The 18,875-nt window shown below is 45.0% G+C and overlaps 1 long non-coding RNA gene across 2 annotated transcripts; it reads right to left on the reverse strand.

The window, feature by feature from the left end:
* Positions 1-8,397: 8,397 nt before the first annotated feature.
* LOC124866305 lies at positions 8,398-17,405 on the reverse strand. 2 transcript variants are annotated; one of them, XR_007037776.1, is made up of 6 exons: positions 17,167-17,405; positions 16,846-16,913; positions 16,524-16,672; positions 10,540-10,586; positions 8,959-9,021; positions 8,398-8,847 (listed from the first exon to the last, which is right to left on the reverse strand). It is a non-coding gene; the product is annotated as an uncharacterized LOC124866305 (long non-coding RNA). The 2 variants fall into 2 exon arrangements; XR_007037775.1 differs by having other exon boundaries at positions 8,398-9,021.
* Between the last annotated feature and the right edge of the window lie 1,470 nt (positions 17,406-18,875).

Raw genomic sequence — 18,875 nt, forward strand, 5'->3', positions numbered from 1 at the left:
AAATGAGTGCACATAGTCCAAAGAGATCTCAAAATATTTAGAAGCACAGCAACAGTTTTCTCTTAAATGAATCCAAATTAACTGATGCTGAAACATTTTGTTAATTCTTTGTACTGTAACTCTGTAATAATAATAACTACAATCCTGAGAGTTATTGTTATAATTATATTTTTGTTTGGCTCAATTTGATCGCAGCTGTATTGCAGAATTTCTCTGCTCAGGTTAAATGCAAAGAAGTATTTTAATTCAATTCAATTCAAATTCAAAGATACTTTATTGATCCCCGAGGGGAAATTAGAAAAGTCGGCGTTGACATTTTTATGTTATACCCAAACTAAACAAAACTTCAGTGTTTGACTTAATCAGAAATTAAGATAAGAAGCTTGACTCCAAACTGGACTTTTTCCCACATAGTGTTTCAAAAAGAACAAACATAATTTTCTTTAATTTGGCCTATTTAAATTTTGAGAGTTGGGGAGAAACATTAGAAAAATTACTAGAACCCCTCTTTAATAATCCAAATGCTGATAAATGTTCCAATATTTTATCTCTTAGTAATCTGAAATCACCTTGTGTACCTTTCTACTCCTATGTATTCTTTTAATCTTTAAACCCTAAGAAATCAAACAAGGAGACTTGAGTTTGAGCCGACCATCCTCTTACTGTTAAGAGGGCTTTTATTTCTTTTCTTTTCCTAAAATGAAAGATTTTACTTGTCTTGATTCCATTATAAAAATCCTAACCTTGGTTCCAAAACAAAACTCTTCATCCCCAATCTGTGTTCCCCAGAGTAGAAACTTTGAGTATTATTGCATTTCAAAGCCACCAAATGACTGGAACTCATCATTGGCTTAGATCTATTTTAATAGGTAATCGGTCTACCTTTAATTAAATATTATAATTTTATGGACCCAAAATCTATGGCTCACGGGCTTCAGGAGTCCAGGAACCACAAGTTGAGTACTACTGCATTGAACAATGGTGTTAACTTTCTGCAGAGATTGAAGAGAGGATTGGCTAAATATATTATTTCTGCTTGGACAATAATCAGATTTAAAATTATTAGTTCACAGCTCCTAATTTATCTCAGATCATATTTGCTCCTAACCCAGTTCATGAGAAGCTTCAGACAACATTATGCTAAAAAGCCAAAAACAAAACAAAACAAAAACACAGATCTGTTTTAAAATAAAGAAAAAGCATGCTTAAAAAACTTGGTACTGTGGTGGAAAATAACTCCACGGTTCCGAAGGCCATTTCTATGCAGAGTCTTTTAGGAAACATGAGATTAGTTTAATTTTGTGTGGTACCACTGTCCAATCAGAATCTTTCTTACCTTCAAAAATAACCCAATTTTTCGCATTCTCATTTTAAAGGTTTGTTTTACCAAGGAAAATGTGTTTAACAAAACCAATTACTCTCAAAAGTTTTAAAAGTTTTAGCTGGTGATATCTTAGAAAACAACAAGTGTTTTAATATTCCTATGCAACACAGAACTGATTAGGTTTCCTTTCCTTCCCAAAGGGAAAGAACCTGCAGAACCAAACCTTTCATAGTTTTTGTCAGGACCTGATATAAGGTACAGTGTAAATCAACACGCTGCATGAATCAGAAGAGGGAAGGAAACATTTATATAACCTCTTCCCAGCAGCTGCTGTGAAAAACAATGAATTTGTACTTTCCATAAGCGTCAGTTAGCACTTGTGGACAAAAACTGCACCAAACTGTAAATACTGTGTCAGAGACTGTATGAAGACCATCTGCAGTAAAACTAAGCCTGTTTTAATGAGGTCTCTAACCATTAGATTTATGGGATACAAAATCTGACAACAGAAAATAATATCTGAAGGAGAAACCCATCAGGTTTTACGCATGCGCTGGGTTTTAAAAATGCTCCTTCATGAGATCTGTCCTGAGAATAACAAGACACACATGGTTACTGCTGAGTTTTGGAGATGTTGTAACTTCCTCTGCTTTTAATAACTTTTAATAACTAGAATAATTGACCCTGAATATTCCACAACGAAAGAGAACTTGCTTCTCTGAAAGAATTAACCGGGAAGTATCAAATGAGCTAAGTTATCACCCTTTTGAAAATACTTTTCTAACCCTAAAATAATATTTTAACCCACTATATCTGTCAATGTCAAGCAAGCGTCACATGAGCAACGATTAATAAGCATTCTTCATTGCAGAAAACAGGAAAAGATTTATGCAAATGTGTGTGTGTTTGTACGTTACCCCCCTCAGTTTCTAAATTGCTCCAGGGTCAGACTGTCATGGCACAGAGTTCTCTATCAGTCCAAAAAACAACCAGGCCCTTCCCCGGTCTGTTGGTGAGACATTCAATCATTCTTTGTCCAGTTTAACTTCTTTCAGGAGGGAGAAAGAAGAAACTTTGCTCCGGCCTGTTTCTCTTCTGCCCGCATAAGATGCTTTCAATATAAATCCAGTGCATTCACTCTTCTGGCTCTGGCAAACAGCATGGATCGTTGTCCATCTCAGTGGGGCCAGACTTCTTCTGAGTTTCGTTTTTGGTGGAAACTCACAATGCGATTTGCAACAAGCAGGCAGACAGGAAGGCAGATCTCTCTATTTCAGGCCGTGCTGGAGAAGCGTCTCTGGCGGAGTAGCCATGGAGAAGGGCAAGTTTCTAAAATCCAGACTCAAAAACGCAGATGTTGAACTCAAATCCCATATATGTGTGTATGTGTGTGTGAGAGAGGCAGAAGAAAAAGTTTAGTATAGGTTCAGATTTTGCACAAAGAAATATTATCAGACAGTCAGTCAGTTGTCCACCTGCCTGTCACTTCCTTCCACAACATGCATTATACTCCTTTCTAAAACAACTTTCTTTTCGACTCTCTAATGTCCCTTTTCACTTTTTACCTTCTTTTCCGACTGATCGCAATATTTAAGACAAACTAAACTTCCTTCAGGAAAGTTTTAACTTCTTTTTGTTTTTTGTTTTTTACTTATTTACACGTAAACTTCCACACTGTGAAAAACCAAACTTATCTTCCAAATTAAAGCACATTTAACACAATCATCCCCACTTTTTCCTTTAATTATTTTATAAATCAGAGAATGAAGAAGGAGACACCCCTGATGCCTCAAGGTTCCGGAACCATTTTTTTTTCCTTTTTACCCGTTCAGCGGCACGTCTGCCGTCTGGCTTTTCTCCTTTATGAGGTGTAGAAAATTGCTAAAAACCACCCGCAAAACCCTGTGTTCTGCTTTATCCCATTGTTACCAATGAGAACCTCCCTGCAATTCCTTTGCAGGGTAACTGGGCCCTCAGCTGATGTCCTCCCTCTCGCAACTCTGGAACCTAATTAATTAGTTAGGAGATGATGGTTAATGTGTAATAAAAATAATAATATACATTATATCATACAGAGCAACTTCTAACCCAGATATATTTGAAGACAAATAGTTTGGATCCAATCGGCCAGAAGCCGCAGGCGGGCACCCGGACTCCCGTCCCGTAATATGGAAGTGGACTGAGAACAACTCTCAGGCTGGCCAGGCGTCCGATTCCCATCCTGCGGTCTCCTCTGGCACGTTAGATCCTGTTCGTGACTCTAAAATTGTTGTGGAATTTTCTTATCAAAGTGGGTAGAAGTTGACTCATAACAAGAGAAAATCCGGACTTTGTCTTTATAAGTTTTATTCAAAGGCATTCAGCGTTTGAATGACTCTGTCACCGAGCAAGTCAGTTGAAACAGAGCCCCGATCAACATTTGCACACAGTATTTATACCAGAACATGACAGTGTTATCTCAACTTCAAAGGGTCTGTGTTTTATGACCCAAACCCTTCTTGAGTTCAAAGGTGACAAGGTTATCTAGGAACAGACCTAACTGCCCTTCCTGACCATTAAACTTCTGATAATGGCTTTTACAGCTTCCTCCACTAACACAGATGCCCAGAGGAGTGAGGTAACCCAAAGGTCATACACTTTGGCATGCTTACTGCAAGAATTTCCATTACAATATAATAGTGAGAATAGAACAGATTAAGAGGAACTATGAGCTGAATAGGATAATTCAGCTAGAATAAAACAGAAACTGGAGCGCATTTAGTGCACTCCAATAATAGATAGAAGTTGCATAAAACATAAACACATAAACAATACATGAGCTGTTCACAGAAGGTATAATCTGTGTAAACAGACGTTATCAGGCGGAGTGTATGAGAGTGTGAAAGGAGAGATGCCCTGCAGACGGCAGAACTCTTCATTGCTGTTGTGTGAATGCAGTTATTCTGTCTGGAAAACCTGGCGGTGTTAACAAGGACAGATAACTGATTTGCTGTTTTGATGTATGAGTGAGAAGCATTGGAGCATTGGCAATGAATTTTAACTGTGAATGTTTACGTGACAAGCAAGTATTAAGGTGTAAAGACTTTGTGGGGTGTTTATAGTCTGGTGAGGCAGTTTTACAGTCCAGTAAGATGGACAGGGAGTTTCACAGGGAGATTGATGACTCAGGTTTGGGTGTAGAGGCACCGGTGTGGAAAACATTGAAGGAACAAGTGTATGTTGTGAGACAGTTGGTGCAGCAGACACAGGAAGAAAAACAGGCGGGCAGGAAAATATGCAATGTTTGATGAACTTGACACCACACATACAGAACCACACACTGACAGAAATGAGGAGGTAACAGACAAGCCACCACTGTATGCACCTCCTCCCTCTAGCTCTGCTCAGCCTCCTTCCCCTCCTACATCTCCTCCCATAGGGCTGTACCCTGTACTTGACATCAAAAAAGGGCATGTAACTGTTCGTGGGTTGTCCAGCCCACAAGCTGCTCTCACCTCCTGTACTACAGCCCCACAAGAAGAACAAAAAGACTTAATTTCTTTCTTATCTGAATCACAAGGCTCTCTGTCTGTAACTGATCCAGCTTGTTCTGAAGCACTTTCTATTGGCTCTTATACTCAAGTAAGCCCAGATGGGTTTAAGCTTAGAAAAATGCGAGAAATCTTGAATGGTGATTAGCACCCTCTCTCATCTCGTTCACACTGGCTAGCTTTCAGGCTTCTGACTTAGTATTAGGCCGTTTTAGGGCAGCTGCATGCATGTATCATGTTTGGGATTCAGACTTGAAACACTGCAAAATTTTAAAATGTGCAATATTAACTTTGGATAAAAAAGGCAGAACCTGTTAACTCAGTAGTGTTTTTTTTTTTTAGACACAACACGATTAATTTTCGTTTTGCCCAACAACCTTGGTTCAGAGACGCCATTTAATTCACCATTTATCTAAAATAAGAGAGGAACATTAGAAGGATGAGGAAGAACTTAAAGCGCTGCAGACTCAGTTACTAAAAATGCAGTTAGCTGAAGCAAAAGAAAAAGCAGGGGAAAAGAAAAAAGAGAATAAAACCATCAAAATAATGTATGAAGGTGCTGTGTCCCAACCACCACAAGCTCCTCCATTTCCTGGCCACCAGGACGCGTTTGCACAGGGGCCTATGACCTCTGGTCCTCATCAGGAACATGCTGGTTGTTACAGAGGACGAGGTGGGCCCAGGGGAAGGGGATTCCAGCGAGGTCAGCCACGGAGGTGGTGGAATGCTGATGTGTGCTATTACTGCGAAGAGCCTGGTCATTGGAGCAGGGATTGTCCCTACAAACGCGGTCCACATGTGGAATATGGATGGCATGGACCTAGGGGAGGCCAACAGCAGCAGCCTTCACTCCAATTGCCAGCCTGGGATGAGCCCAGTCTCTGGCCAGACCACCACTGAGTGTCCCCACAGAACACCCCGGACAGAGGGACTGAGGACCCCTTACTGTCCGTGACAGTGTATGGACAAAGTCTTCCTTTTCTAGTGGACGCTGGGGCTACATGCTCAACCATCAAACAAGCCCCTCCCAACACTCTCTCCACAAAGACTACCACTGTCATGGGATTTTCTGGGGCTAAACAGGTCCTATCGTACACCAAGCCCCTGAGAACTGAAATAGGAGGGCAAACTTTGAGCCACAGTTACTTAGTGTCCGCAGACACACCAGTAAATTTACTGGGCAGAGACATGTTGATCAAAATGGGCGCAACCATTCTGTGTAGTTCAGACGGACTGCAGGTGCGTCTTCCTAGTGGCACCCGACTTTCATGTGGCAGCAACACACACTTTTCACATGGACAGTATTTAATCCAGCCCTTGTCTGATCCTATGGCTGACATTTACTGGGTCTTGCTACACCCAGAAACCAGAGCATGCAGAAGTGTTCTCTCTTTCTTCCTTCGGTGGAAATCCTGGATCTCCACCCTGGCACCCTACATTTCTCCTCCTGACCCCCCGCATGTCACCCTGTTTTATGACAGAAATAACTGTGAATGTTACCAGGAAAGCTTTGCTGATGAGCTGGAAGGTGAGACATGGGACATTGTCACCACTGATATTTATGTAGCTCCAGAAGGCGTAGTCGCCTCTGTCAGGTTGACCAAAGAACAGGATGTTTGGTTTAAAATGTGGTCTGATAGCAATCCGCACGTTTCTTTAGCCCTACATCCAGGACATGAAGCACGTGAGTTAGGGGGGGTGTTAAAACGCTCCCTCTCCCTACAGAATTGGCATCTCTCTTCCACTCCTAACCTCTCCTATTCACCTTCAGGGAACACTTATCGCATTCTTAATCATTCCACAGACGTAGGCACCCTGGAACATGTACAGTTAGACAGACATCATGGTAGAGATGACTGGCAGCTGCAGTTGTACAAAGCATGCCCTCCACACTTTGGGCAGAAGGTCCCACGGACGTGGGCCTCATACACTGTACTCCCATTACTTTTCAGCTTACTTCTGATCAACCAATCTGGAGGTCCCAATACCCTCATAAACCCACTGCTGAACTGGGCATTAAGGACACAATTGAGGGTCTGTGGAATGCCGTGTATTAGAGTCGGCTGACTCCTCCCCGTGGAATACATCTATTTTACCAGTTGAGAAAAAAGGAACAGGGAAATGGAGAATGGCACACAATTTGAGGGCCGTTAATGCAGCACTGTCCACACCTACTGTCCCTGTTCCAAATCCTTATGTTGCTCTCACTAATCTTACTCCTGAACATGCATGGTTTACATGCATTGACCTGGCAAATGCTTTCTTTTGCCTGCCTTTAGCTGAAGAATCCAGGGATATTTTTGCTTTCACCTATGGATCACATAGATATCAATACACTCGTTTGCCACAGGGTTTTGCTCTCTCCCCAGGAATCTTTAACCAAGTTCTTAAGGACTCCTTACAGGACTGCTCACTCCCACCACATACTACACTCATCCAGTATGTTGATGACATTCTTTTGGCCACACCTACTGTAACTGAATGTTTGGAGGCCACTGCTGTTGTTCTTTCACATTTAGCCAAGACACGCTATAAAGTCAGTAAGGCTAAACTTCAAATCTCCAGAAGACAGGTGGACTTCCTGGGCCGTGTGGTCTCCCAGCCGGGAACTGGTATGTCACCTGCACACCAATCTACAATACTTTCTCATCCCAAACCACTCTTTGTGAAAGACATGTTGTCATTTCTGGGCCTTACAGGTTTCAGCAGATCATTTGTCCCCGGCTACACTGATCTCACAGCTCCCCTTAGGGACCTAGTGAAAAAACGGCATGAGAAATCTCACTGCCTCTTTGGAATGGACCACAGAAGCTGAAGAAGCTTTTATCACTCTCAAAACAAACTTATCTCAAGCTGCACACTTGGCACACCCCGACTACATGCTTCCATTTTATTTGGATGTTTCTGTAACACCACACACAGCCAATGGCGTGCTGTTTCAGAAAAAAGGGGGTACTAGAACTGTCCTTATGTACATAAGTGTTATGCTGGACAACATGGAACAAAGACATCACGAATGCACCAGACATGCAGCAGGGATGGCTAAAATAATCCAGAAAACAGCCCATGTAGTTATGGGACACTCCCTTCATATTCTCACATCACATGGAGTGGTGGCTTTTGTGAACTCAAAGACATTCACACTATCACCACTGAGACAACAGAGACTGGGCAGGGTGCTGGAAGCTCCTAACATCACATACACACATGAAGGCATAAACATGGCAGACAGAATGACATCAGGAGAGCCACATGTCTGGGCAGAAAAAGTTGAGTTTAATGATAAAAAATCTCGAACACTGGTGGCATCCTTATTTAAAACCAATGGCAGTGCATTGGATAAACTCATGTGAAATTTGCAGACAGTTCAATGCTAAACCTACCCTGAAACCAGCACCAGAGTGAATGGGTTCAGATATCTGTTGGTATGTGTGGACCCTTTCACAGGATGGCCAGAAGCCTGGGCAACAAAAAAGGAAGACAGTAAGTCTGTGGTAAAATATTTAATAAATCATTACATTCCAAGACACGGTTTTCCGGTAAAAATCAGATCAGACAATGGTACACACTTTAAAAATGAGGAGCTAAAAGAAGTGGAGAAACCTTTGGGACTTAAACATTCCTTTGGGACAGTGTACCATCCACAGTCCCAGGGAAAGGTGGAAAGAATGAATCACACCCTCAAAACCAAAATTGGCTAAAATCTGTGCACAGACCAAAATGAATTGGGTCACAACCTTACCTTTAGCTCTGATGTCCGTAAGGAGCTCTGTAAATCAGAGACATGGTCTGACCACTCACGAACTGCAGACAGGCAGACCATTTCCAGGTCCTCAAACCAGACTGCCTTTTCTAAATGAATGTGAAGGTTCTATGTCTCACCGTGATTATTACAGATCTCTCCACAGTTTAGTTGCAGCATTCTCAAAACAGGTTCCAGAGAAACCAACCGAGGGACCCCAGCCAACCACGTCCGACGCTGAGTGGGTCCTGCTGAAGGTGATCAAAAGGAAGTGGTCAGAACCCGGGTGGACCAGTCCATTCCAGGTCACAGAAAGAACCTCACATGCGGTGAGACTCAAGGGTAAAGGCGACTCCTGGTACCATTGGAGTCAGTGTACAGCGACAGACGCTCCACAGAGATCCCTCGCTGAGGTCCAGGAAAACCTGAGAGAGAACACGACAACAGAAGAGCCACCTTCTCACCCTACAGAAGGGGCAGAATAATCCCCTAGGGGTGAGGAGAAGTCATCATACCCATAGGTAAGACTTCTGCCCTGCAACAAGAATATATTTGTATATTTGTAGATAAAGGTCAAAAGTGGAAAAACAGGAAGTGCTGAAAAGGCAACTGAATGTCAGAGTGCCAGACAGCTCCAATATGAAATCAGACAGTCAACTGACACTCGATTAAAATGTATTTTTGTTCACGCCTTGCTTCTGAATAAAACTGCTGTTCTGGGGGAAGTAATCAAAAGTTTCAGACGTATGCGGACGAGCTTCTCCCTGTACAGGCATCTAAAAAGCTGCGCAGCCTCCGTGTTCTTTTATTACTTTGTTTTTATTAGTAACAGTATAGGATGTCTTAGCTTTACCAAACAAACGAACACGCAGGAGTTTAGGGAACAACTCCATCAACTGCTGAACTATATGTCAATTTGAATAATTTCACGAAGCAAAATTATAAATCCCTGTGTTACTTATTCACATATACTGTTTGCAACTTAGATTGTAAATTAACTTAATATAAGGCCTTGTATTTTTAGTTACTGTTGGACAGAAGTGAGGTATGGTAAAGCTGGGGGGGCCTTCTTTGGGGGTGCCTGTTGACTGGACGGTAAAGATATATCCGGGTTACCCTCTCCATCTAGCGTGACGTCGCCCGGTATGGCGGAACTGGGGTTCCACCTTGGAACCGGGAGCGGGGGTTGGGACTCATCGGAGAGCGAGTGGTGGCCGGGTTGCTACTCGCAGGACTCGGCTGGGCCAAGCATAACGAGAGACGCAAGGCCATCCCCCAGTGGGCCCACCACCTGCTGTCAGGATCTGTGTGCTGTTGTTGTTGTTGTTGCTCTGTACTTGGCTTCGAGGTGGCTCTGGGGTCGACAGGAGTGGTGGCAGGTGTTCCATGTCCCAATAATCATCCCTGGAGGGTATTTAAGATGGTTGCCACCAGCAGTTCAGTGCCAGAGTGTTGCCTTCAGTGGTATTGACTCTAGCCATAGTTTGTCTACGCTTGTCTTTGTACCTTTTGGTAATTTTGTATTTGCCTCTTGCAGACTGGATTACTATACCAGACCTAACCTTTGAAGAATCCTAATCTACCTGGATGTTTTGCTACTGGAGAAAGGGTTTCCTAGCCACGACGATTGTATTCGGCTTACCAACACTTTGCTTCCTAAGGGACTGCTGGCGGCCAATCCGACGGAGCTTTTCCTGGATCAACTACAAACCACCACAAGCGAACCCTGTCCACCCTCCCACATTATAACATCATCAGCCGAACCTCTGAGTCACCTTAAGTGAGTCCAAGTAACTACCAGCTTCATTCATTTCAGTGTGCAGTTTCCATTGCTGTCTCGCCCCTCCTGGCGGATCAAACTCAACCCCTTAGTAAGACAGATTTAGTTATTTTGTTATATTAATCATTTCCTGACTTTATATATCCTTAGCGTGTCTACTTACCTTTGCAGTTGTCTTCCGGTCCCAGCTCCACTCCCAATACCTGTTCCCTGTAAAATAAACCCTTGTAAACATCATTTGGTCACCTGATTGCTTTCTGCCTGTGGGTTAAATCTATCCATAAAACCATGACACCTGCAGGTGGAACCTTGAGGGACCAGTGCAAAGAGGATCGGGCAGCAGACGAAGGTGGAGACCTGGACGGCCCAATCTCCAGATGCTTAGGCTGGCTCTTGGGATGTGGAATGTCACTTCGCTGGGGGGGAAGGAGCCTGAACCTTTGCGGGACGTCAAGAGATATTGACTAGAAATAGTAGGGCTCGCCTCCACGCACAGTGTGGGCTCTGGATCCCAGCGCCTTGAGAGAGGCTGGACTCTCTTCTACTCTGGAGTGGCCCGCGGGGAGAGGCGGCGAGCTGGGGTGGGTTTGCTTGTTGCCCCCCAGCTCAGCCGTCTCATGTTGGGGTTTACCCCAGTGGATGAGAGGGTCACATCCCTGCACCTTCGGGTCGGGAACAGGTCTCTCATTGTCTTTTCGGCCTACGGGCCAAGCTGTAGTGGGGTGCTGCATAGTGCCCCTCCCGGGGACTCCGTTATTTGGCAGGGGGACTTCAACTCCCACATGAGAAACAACAGTGACACCTGGAGAGGTGTGATTGGGGGGAATGGCCTCCCAAATTTGAATCCGAATGGTGTTTCATTATTGAACTTCTGTGCTAATCACGGATTGTCCATAATGAACACCATGTTCAAGCATAAGGGTGTGCATCAGTTCACTTGGCACCAGTACACCCTAGGCAGAAGGTCGATGATGACTTTGTCGTCATGTCCTCTGACCTTCGGCCGCATGTTTTGGACAATCGGGTGAAGAGAGGGGCTGAGCTGTCCACTGATCACCACCTGGTGGTGAGTTGGATCCACTGAAAGAGGAGAGAGCCAGACAGACTTGGCAGGCCCAAGTGTATAGTGAGGGTCTGCCGGGAACATCTGGCAGAGACCTCTGCCAGGAATGTATTTAACTCCCACCTCCGGGAGAGCTTCGACCAGTATCCCAGGGGAGGTTGAAGACATAGAGTTCGAGTCAACCATGTCCTCTGCGACCATTGATAATGCTGCTGCTGCGGCGATAATCCCCGAACCTGTTGGTGGACACCGGCAGTAAGGGATGCTGTCAAGCTGAAGAAGGAGTCCTATCAGCTGTGGTAGGCTTGTGGGACACCTGAGGCGGCTGACGGGTACCGTGAGGCCAAGCGTGCCACGGCCCGAGCTGTGGCAGAGGCAAAAACTCGGGCCTGGGAGGAGTCCAGTGAGGCCATGGAGAAGGACTACCGGGAGGCCTTGAAGCAATTCCGGTAAACCGTCCAGCGTCTCAGGAGGGGGAAGCAGTGGTTCACCAGCACTGTTTACAGTGGGGGTGGGGAGCTGCTCACCTTGACGGGGGAAATTATCGGGCAGTGGAAGGATTACTTCGAGAATCTCCTCAATCCTGCCATCACGCATTCCTTGGTGGAAGAAGAGGCTGGGGACTCAGGGTTGTATTCTTTCATTACCCAGGCTGAAGTCATTGAGGGGGTTAAAAAGCTCCACAGTGGCGGGGCTTTAGGGGTGGATAAGATTTGCCGTAAGTACCTCAAGTCTCTGTATGTTGTGGGGCTGTCATAGTTGACACTCCTCTTCCACACAGCGTGGCAGTCGAGGACAGAGCCTCTGGACTGGCAGACCGGGGTGGTGGTTCCCCTTCATAAGAAGGGCGACCGACTGTTTTGATCCTGTGGATCTTCCTGAGGTATCAAAAATATTAGCTTCATCTAAACCTTCGACTTGTATGTTAGACCCAATCCCAACCAAATTATTTAAGGAAGTGTTCCCTCTGATTACCAGCCCCATTTTAGACAAGATTAATCTATCCTTAGTAAATGGATATGTACCACAAGCTTTTAAGGTAGCTGTAATTAAACCTTTAATTAAGAAACCTTCGCTTGATCGAGATGACTTGAAAAATTGCAGACCTATATCCAATCTTCTGGTCTTATCTAAACTTCTAGAGAAAATAGTTGCTAATCAAATGTGTGATTATTTACACAGTAATGACCTGTTTGAAGAGTTTCGGTCAGGTTTCAGAGCTCATCATATCACTGAAACAGCTCTGCTGAAAGTCACTAATGATATTCTTATGGCCTCAGATAATGGACTTGAGTCTGTACTTGTCCTGTTAGATCTCAGTGCTGCATTTGATACAGTCGATCACAATATTCTCTTAGAATGGCTGGAATATGCTGTAGGGATCAGGGGAACAGCACTAGGCTGGTTTAAATCTTATTTGTCTGACAGATTCCAGTTTGATCATGTAAATGATAAATAATTTTTAAACATAAACATTTATGGTTGAGGTGCAAACACACCCTCCATTTCTGCTACCTGTGCGACCCTTTCTCTTTTCCAATGGTTATAATCAGTCTGACAGAGAGAGGTACCCCCAATCCTTGTGGTTTTTATTATAACAATGGCCACCAGTGGACTCTACATGGACACACTTTATCAGTGTATCATTTTACTTAGTACCCCTACACATAGCCCATTCTAAAATGGCCAAACTCTAACACTCTAGTTTAATCCAACAACCCTATACCATTCCAAACCCTTTGTGAAGTGCCTTGAGACGACATGTGTTGTGAATTGGCGCTATATAAATAAAACTGAATTTAATTTAATTGACCGGAGGGTGTGTTCCAACTATAGGGGGATCAAACTCCTCAGCCTCCCTGGTAAGGCCTATGCCAGGGTATGGGAGAGGAGAGTCCAGCCGATAGTTGAGCCTCGGCTTCAGGAGGAGCAGTGTGGTTTTTCATCTCAGTTGCAGAACACTGGACTAGCTCTACACCCTCTGCAGGGTACTTGAGGGTTCATGGGAGTTTGCCCATCTGGTCCACATGTGTTTTGTGGACCTAGAGAAGGCATTCGATTCTGTCCTTTGTGGTGCCCTGTGGGGGATGCTCCAGGAGTACGGAGTTGGGGGCCCTTTATTAGGGGCCATCCGGTCTCTGTACATGCGGAGCAGGAGTTTGGTCCGCATTGCCGGCACAAGTCGGATCTGTTCCCGATGCATGTTGGACTCCGGCAGGGCTGCCCTTTGTCACAAAAACAAAAACAGAGTTCAGGCGGGCAACAGGGAGGTCGTCCCAAGCAGGCACAGAGTTCAGGCGGGCGACCAGGAGGTCATCCCGAGCATGCACAGAGTTCAGGCGGGCGACCAGGAGGTCGTCCCGAGCAGGCACAGAGTTCAGGCGGGCGAGTAGGAGGTCGTCCCGAGCAGGCACAGAGTTCAGGCAGGTGACCAGACCTGCACCAAAGACGTGGAGGCCGACTGAGCAGAGTAGAGGACTTCCCAGACACTCTGTGGAACTCCAGAGGCGTGGAGCCTGGCGAACCCTCAGAGGCTGAAGCAGAGCCTGGCGAACCCTCAGCTCTGGGTTCAAAAGCCAGAACGAGGACAAAACATTCCTTAAACTCCTGCAGACTAGGAACAGGAGCTGAGGCGTCGACGGGATCCTCCGTGACGTGAGCAGGAGCTGAGGCGTCGGCCGGACCCTCAGTGACGTGTGCAAGAGCTGAGGCGTCGGCGAGACCCTCAGTGACGTGAGCAGGTGCTGAGGCGTCGGCCGGACCCTCAGTGACGTGAGCAGGAGCTGAGGCGTCGACCGGACCCTCAGTTACGTGAGCAGGGGCTGAGGCGTCGACCGGACCCTCAGTGACGTGAGCAGGAGCTGAGGCGTTGGCCGGACCCTCAGTGACGTGAGCAGGAGCTGAGGCGTCGGCCGGACCCTCAGTGACGTGAGCAGGAGCTGAGGCGTCGGCCGGACCCTCAGTGACGTGAGCAGGAGCTGAGGCGTTGGCCGGACCCTCAGTGACGTGAGCAGGGGCTGAGGCGTCGCCAAGACCCTCAGTGGCATGAGCAGAGGCTGAGGCGTCAGCCGGACCCTCAGTGGCGTGAGCAGAGGCGTCACCGGGGCCCCCGATAACTTGGGCCGGGGCGTCCATCTTACGACGTCTTCTGCGCCGTGTGGAGGGGGTTGAGGCTGACTTAGGGTCAGGCTGTGGTGTGTCAGGCTGTGGTGTATCAGGCTGTGATGTGTCTGGCCTGGAGTCAGGCTGAGGCTGTGGTGTGTCTGGCCCGGAGTCAGGCTGAGGCTGTGGTGTGTCAGGCTGAGGTGTGTAAGGCTGAGGCTGTGCTGTGTCAGGCTGAAGTGTGTCAGGCTGAGGCTGTGGTGTGTCAGGCTGAGGCTGTGGTGTGTTAGGCTGAGGCTGTGGTGTGTCAGGCTGTGGACCTGGCGTGGTCTGCTCTGCAGCAGCAGCAGCTCCCTGGAGTCCTGACGTGGGCTGCTCTGCAGCAGCAGCTCCCTGGAGTCCTGACGTGGGCTGCTCTGCAGCAGCAGCAGCTCCGTGGAGTCTTTACGTGGGCTGCTCTGCAGCAGCAGCTCCCTGGAGTCCTGACGTGGGCTGCTCTGCAGCAGCAGCAGCTCCCTGGAGTCCTGACGAGGGCTGCTCTGCAGCAGCTTCCTGGAGACTTGACGTGGGCTGCTCTGCAGCAGCTTCCTGGAGACTTGACGTGGGCTGCTCTGCCGCAGCTTCCTGGAGACTTGACGTGGGCTGCTCTGCCGCAGCTTCCTGGAGACTTGACGTGGGCTGTTCTGCAGCAGCTTCCTGGAGACTTGGCGTGGATGATGGAGGATGGCAGTAAAACAGCCTTACTGCCGCTTCATACTCCATCTCGATCTGCTTTATCCTCTCCATCAGCTCAGGAGAGGAATACAGGAGACCTGTCGTCCTGAGGATCTTGACTTGGCTTGCAGTGAACTTCAAGCACTGCTCCAGCTCGGCAGGTGTTGCCCCAGAACACTGAGCTGGAGCGAGCGCAGACGGCATGGGCAGAGGTGGAGCGAGCCTGGCAGACAGTGCTGTGGCAGATGAAGATGCGGGCTCACTTGCTGCAGCCGACACGTAGGCTGGCTGGGAAACCACCTCCGGAACCGCTGCACGTGGCGTTTCTTGCGGCGGGAGGAGGACGTGGGCCTCACTGCCGGACCAGAGTGCACAACCAGGGGAGGAGGCAGAGAACAGCGACGAAGGGGACCTGTCCCCGGAACAGGAATCGCCAACCTGGATCCATCATAAGCTGACAGTGCCGCGTCATTTGAACATATTTTGATTACGCTCTTTAAAATGGATTACAAAATTAGCAGTAATGGGGAATACTAAAATAATATATTGATTAAATAAATTGAAGTGAATAATGAATGCAATGACTAAAATAATGGGCTTATTAATTATTACCAGATAACTTAAAACTAGATTGGTTTCTGATTAAAACAGAATGACTCAATTCCAGACATTTGTTTTTCATTGTTTAAGTCTCCTAACTCCTAAATTCATAGACTGCTTTTGAATATACAAACCTGCTGTCTAACCTGCCTAGTTATAAAGACGGCTAGTTTCTTTGGATGTCCAACAGGCTTTTTCTGTAACTGCAACACAACCAACATTTCAGGTCTCTGCTATTATTTATAGAAAAAAAACACTAATATTTTATGTAATGGATATTTAGAGTCTCCTGAAAATTGCCTTGTCACCTTTCTGACCATCCCCAGGAGCTGATGGAGAAGCTTTTACCATGGCAACCAATATATCGGAAAAGAACTGGACAGGATTCAGTGGGATGTCACAATCATTCAAAGCCACTAGAGTACCATCCCTCTGTTAAATATGTTTTTGAATATTAAATATCTACATTCATAAGTATTTCCTAATAAGTAGTTACAAGCCTTATTAACATCATAATGAGCCACTCTTTTCTAGGGTTAATCAGAGGTTAACTCAGATTCCCCCAAATCGTTCCTCTGTATTGGCAGAGATCATATGATATTTGGATGTGTTAGAGAGAAAGTTAAAGTACCATTCTTGCAATTTAAATGATAAGTAAAGACTCTTACCTTCCTGCCTGGTTTCACAAGTGTCCACTCAGCAGAGGGTGGAGGTGGAGCTCGTTCCACCCAGTTCACAACCACACGGGGAAGTATTCTCAGCTGGGATGCAACACCTGGCTCTGAACTACCGGCTTAATTTCTGGGGTCTCCATGTACTGATAAGCATCAGTCCACATCAATTCCGAGAGAAGTGGCATCCAGTGGTCATCGCCGAGGTGGATTTGCACACATGAGAAAAAAAAACAAATCAAAGAATAGAGATGAAAAAACTATGAAATATAAATTTCCAAAACAACTACCTAATTTTTTAAAATTTGATTCTACTTACACCATCACGGCAGTAGAGGTGAGGCCGGTTCTGGGGGAAGTAGTTGTCGATGGGGTGATATATCACACCTGAAAACCCAGAAGAAAATACAAAAATGTATCAATGCATATGAACATGGTTTACATAAAAGAGAATATAATAAAAGGGCTGCCATACTACACATTAAGGACTCAAATCTATTTAGAACCTTATTTTTCTACCTACAGTTTTTTAATCCGTGAAACGCGAAACCATGTTGGTACAAAAAACATAAAGAAAACACAATATGGTATTTACAAATCTATATCAACCATTTAAGCTGAAAAAAACATGAGAGCTTACCTTAGGCCAGCAACTGAGAAAACCCAAAAGGTACAACTCGAAAGCTTGTCCCGCCTGCCAAATTGTTGTTAGATGGAGCCATAATGCAAACTGCGACAGGCTCCTAAGGCACTACAGCATACCTCACAATGCAGGTTGTCTGCCCATGCCCTTGGAGTCGACATGACCCCAAAAGCAATACAGTTACCTGTCATTGCAACAATGCTATCTGCAATACACCGCAAATGGGGTGCCCCAATAAGAACAAACTGTAAAACACAAAAGTAAATTTTAGAAAGATTTTGGAAAACAAATACAAACTATTTCTACATATTATATTTGTTAGGGTTTGAAAACTTTTGTATTGTTTATCACTCATGTCTGCTCTAAGTGCTTTTCCCTCCTACATGCCACAGAAAGGGATATGGGGGAGACAAGTGAGTTATGCTTTTATCAGTAACATCTAGGGGCTGTTCGTACCAAGTCCTCACTCCCTCTCTGTTTAAAATCAAGACACATGAACCCTAACCTTTCTGACCCCCCCCACACACACACACACACACACACACACCCTGAATGTTTGTTGAACTGTGTGTGAACCAGCATGTATAAATAAAGAGAGAGGGGTGCCAACACTTTCTAGATTTGCACTGCAAAGTGTGAGCTACCGCTGAGTCTGAGCTGCTAAGAGCAGGTTTGGACTTTCCTCAAGGCATCTGCAAATTAATATCAAAGGAATCAATGGTAAAGGTATTTATGATGAAACTAATTTAACATTTGTAGAATTTGTTAACATTAATTTACCAAGATTTACGGTTCATCACAACGGCGTGCATTTTTTCATAAAATACTGTACAACTGATAAACTGTGTTCAAAAGAAATCAATTAAAAGATACACTGGCTTAAATAAACTTGCAATAATTTTTAATAAAGTAAATGACTCAATATCACTATAATTCCATCATTCATACCAGCGACCTCAAGGATTAAATAATCATTTTTCTTCTAGCACAGGATGAATTCCTTACCACAGAGCACTTAATGAGCTAATTTCCTCTATTAGAAAGATTGGATTAGAATCAGCTCTTACCAGTAAACTCCCAAGGATTATTAATGTCATTTGATTTGTTTTTCTGTGTTTGATTTTCTGTATCATTGTAATGTTTTTTTTCTTCTTATGTACAGCGGTTTGAGTGCCTTCTGGCTGAAAAGCGCAATACAAATAAACTTGACTTGACTTGACTTGACTTGACTTGATAAAGTGCCTTTGAAACCTACCCATTTCCAGAAAAAGCTGGGATTTTGCATAAAACTTATTATTTATATTAGATAGATGTTGTGCTGTTGCAAAGCATGTTGGTAAAGTTCTCCCACATTTTTAAATAAACTGCAAGCAAACAAAGTGTCACTTTCGTGAACACATTCAAACTAGAATAAGTATTCTATGATATTGGAGAAAACCACTCGCCTCCTGATGCATCTTATGTTTTGACAAGAAAATTAAATGTAATCTTTGAAACTGTATTGGATCAGAAAAAAGTATATTAACATTGTATGCATATGGTGACCTTTTTTGTTCCACTGAATGCAGTCAGCTTCTTCAAAGCCAAAAAGGATAACGAGTAGAGTCCACACAGTTAGTTTATACGAGCATACACTAGGGGCTGGGGCACGAACTAATAAGAAAAGCCCCAAAACCAACCACCCCCAGTGCTTCCTGAGATAGCAC

The sequence above is a fragment of the Girardinichthys multiradiatus genome, chromosome 3 (genome assembly GCF_021462225.1).
Source record: "Girardinichthys multiradiatus isolate DD_20200921_A chromosome 3, DD_fGirMul_XY1, whole genome shotgun sequence".
Taxonomy (NCBI): domain Eukaryota; kingdom Metazoa; phylum Chordata; class Actinopteri; order Cyprinodontiformes; family Goodeidae; genus Girardinichthys; species Girardinichthys multiradiatus.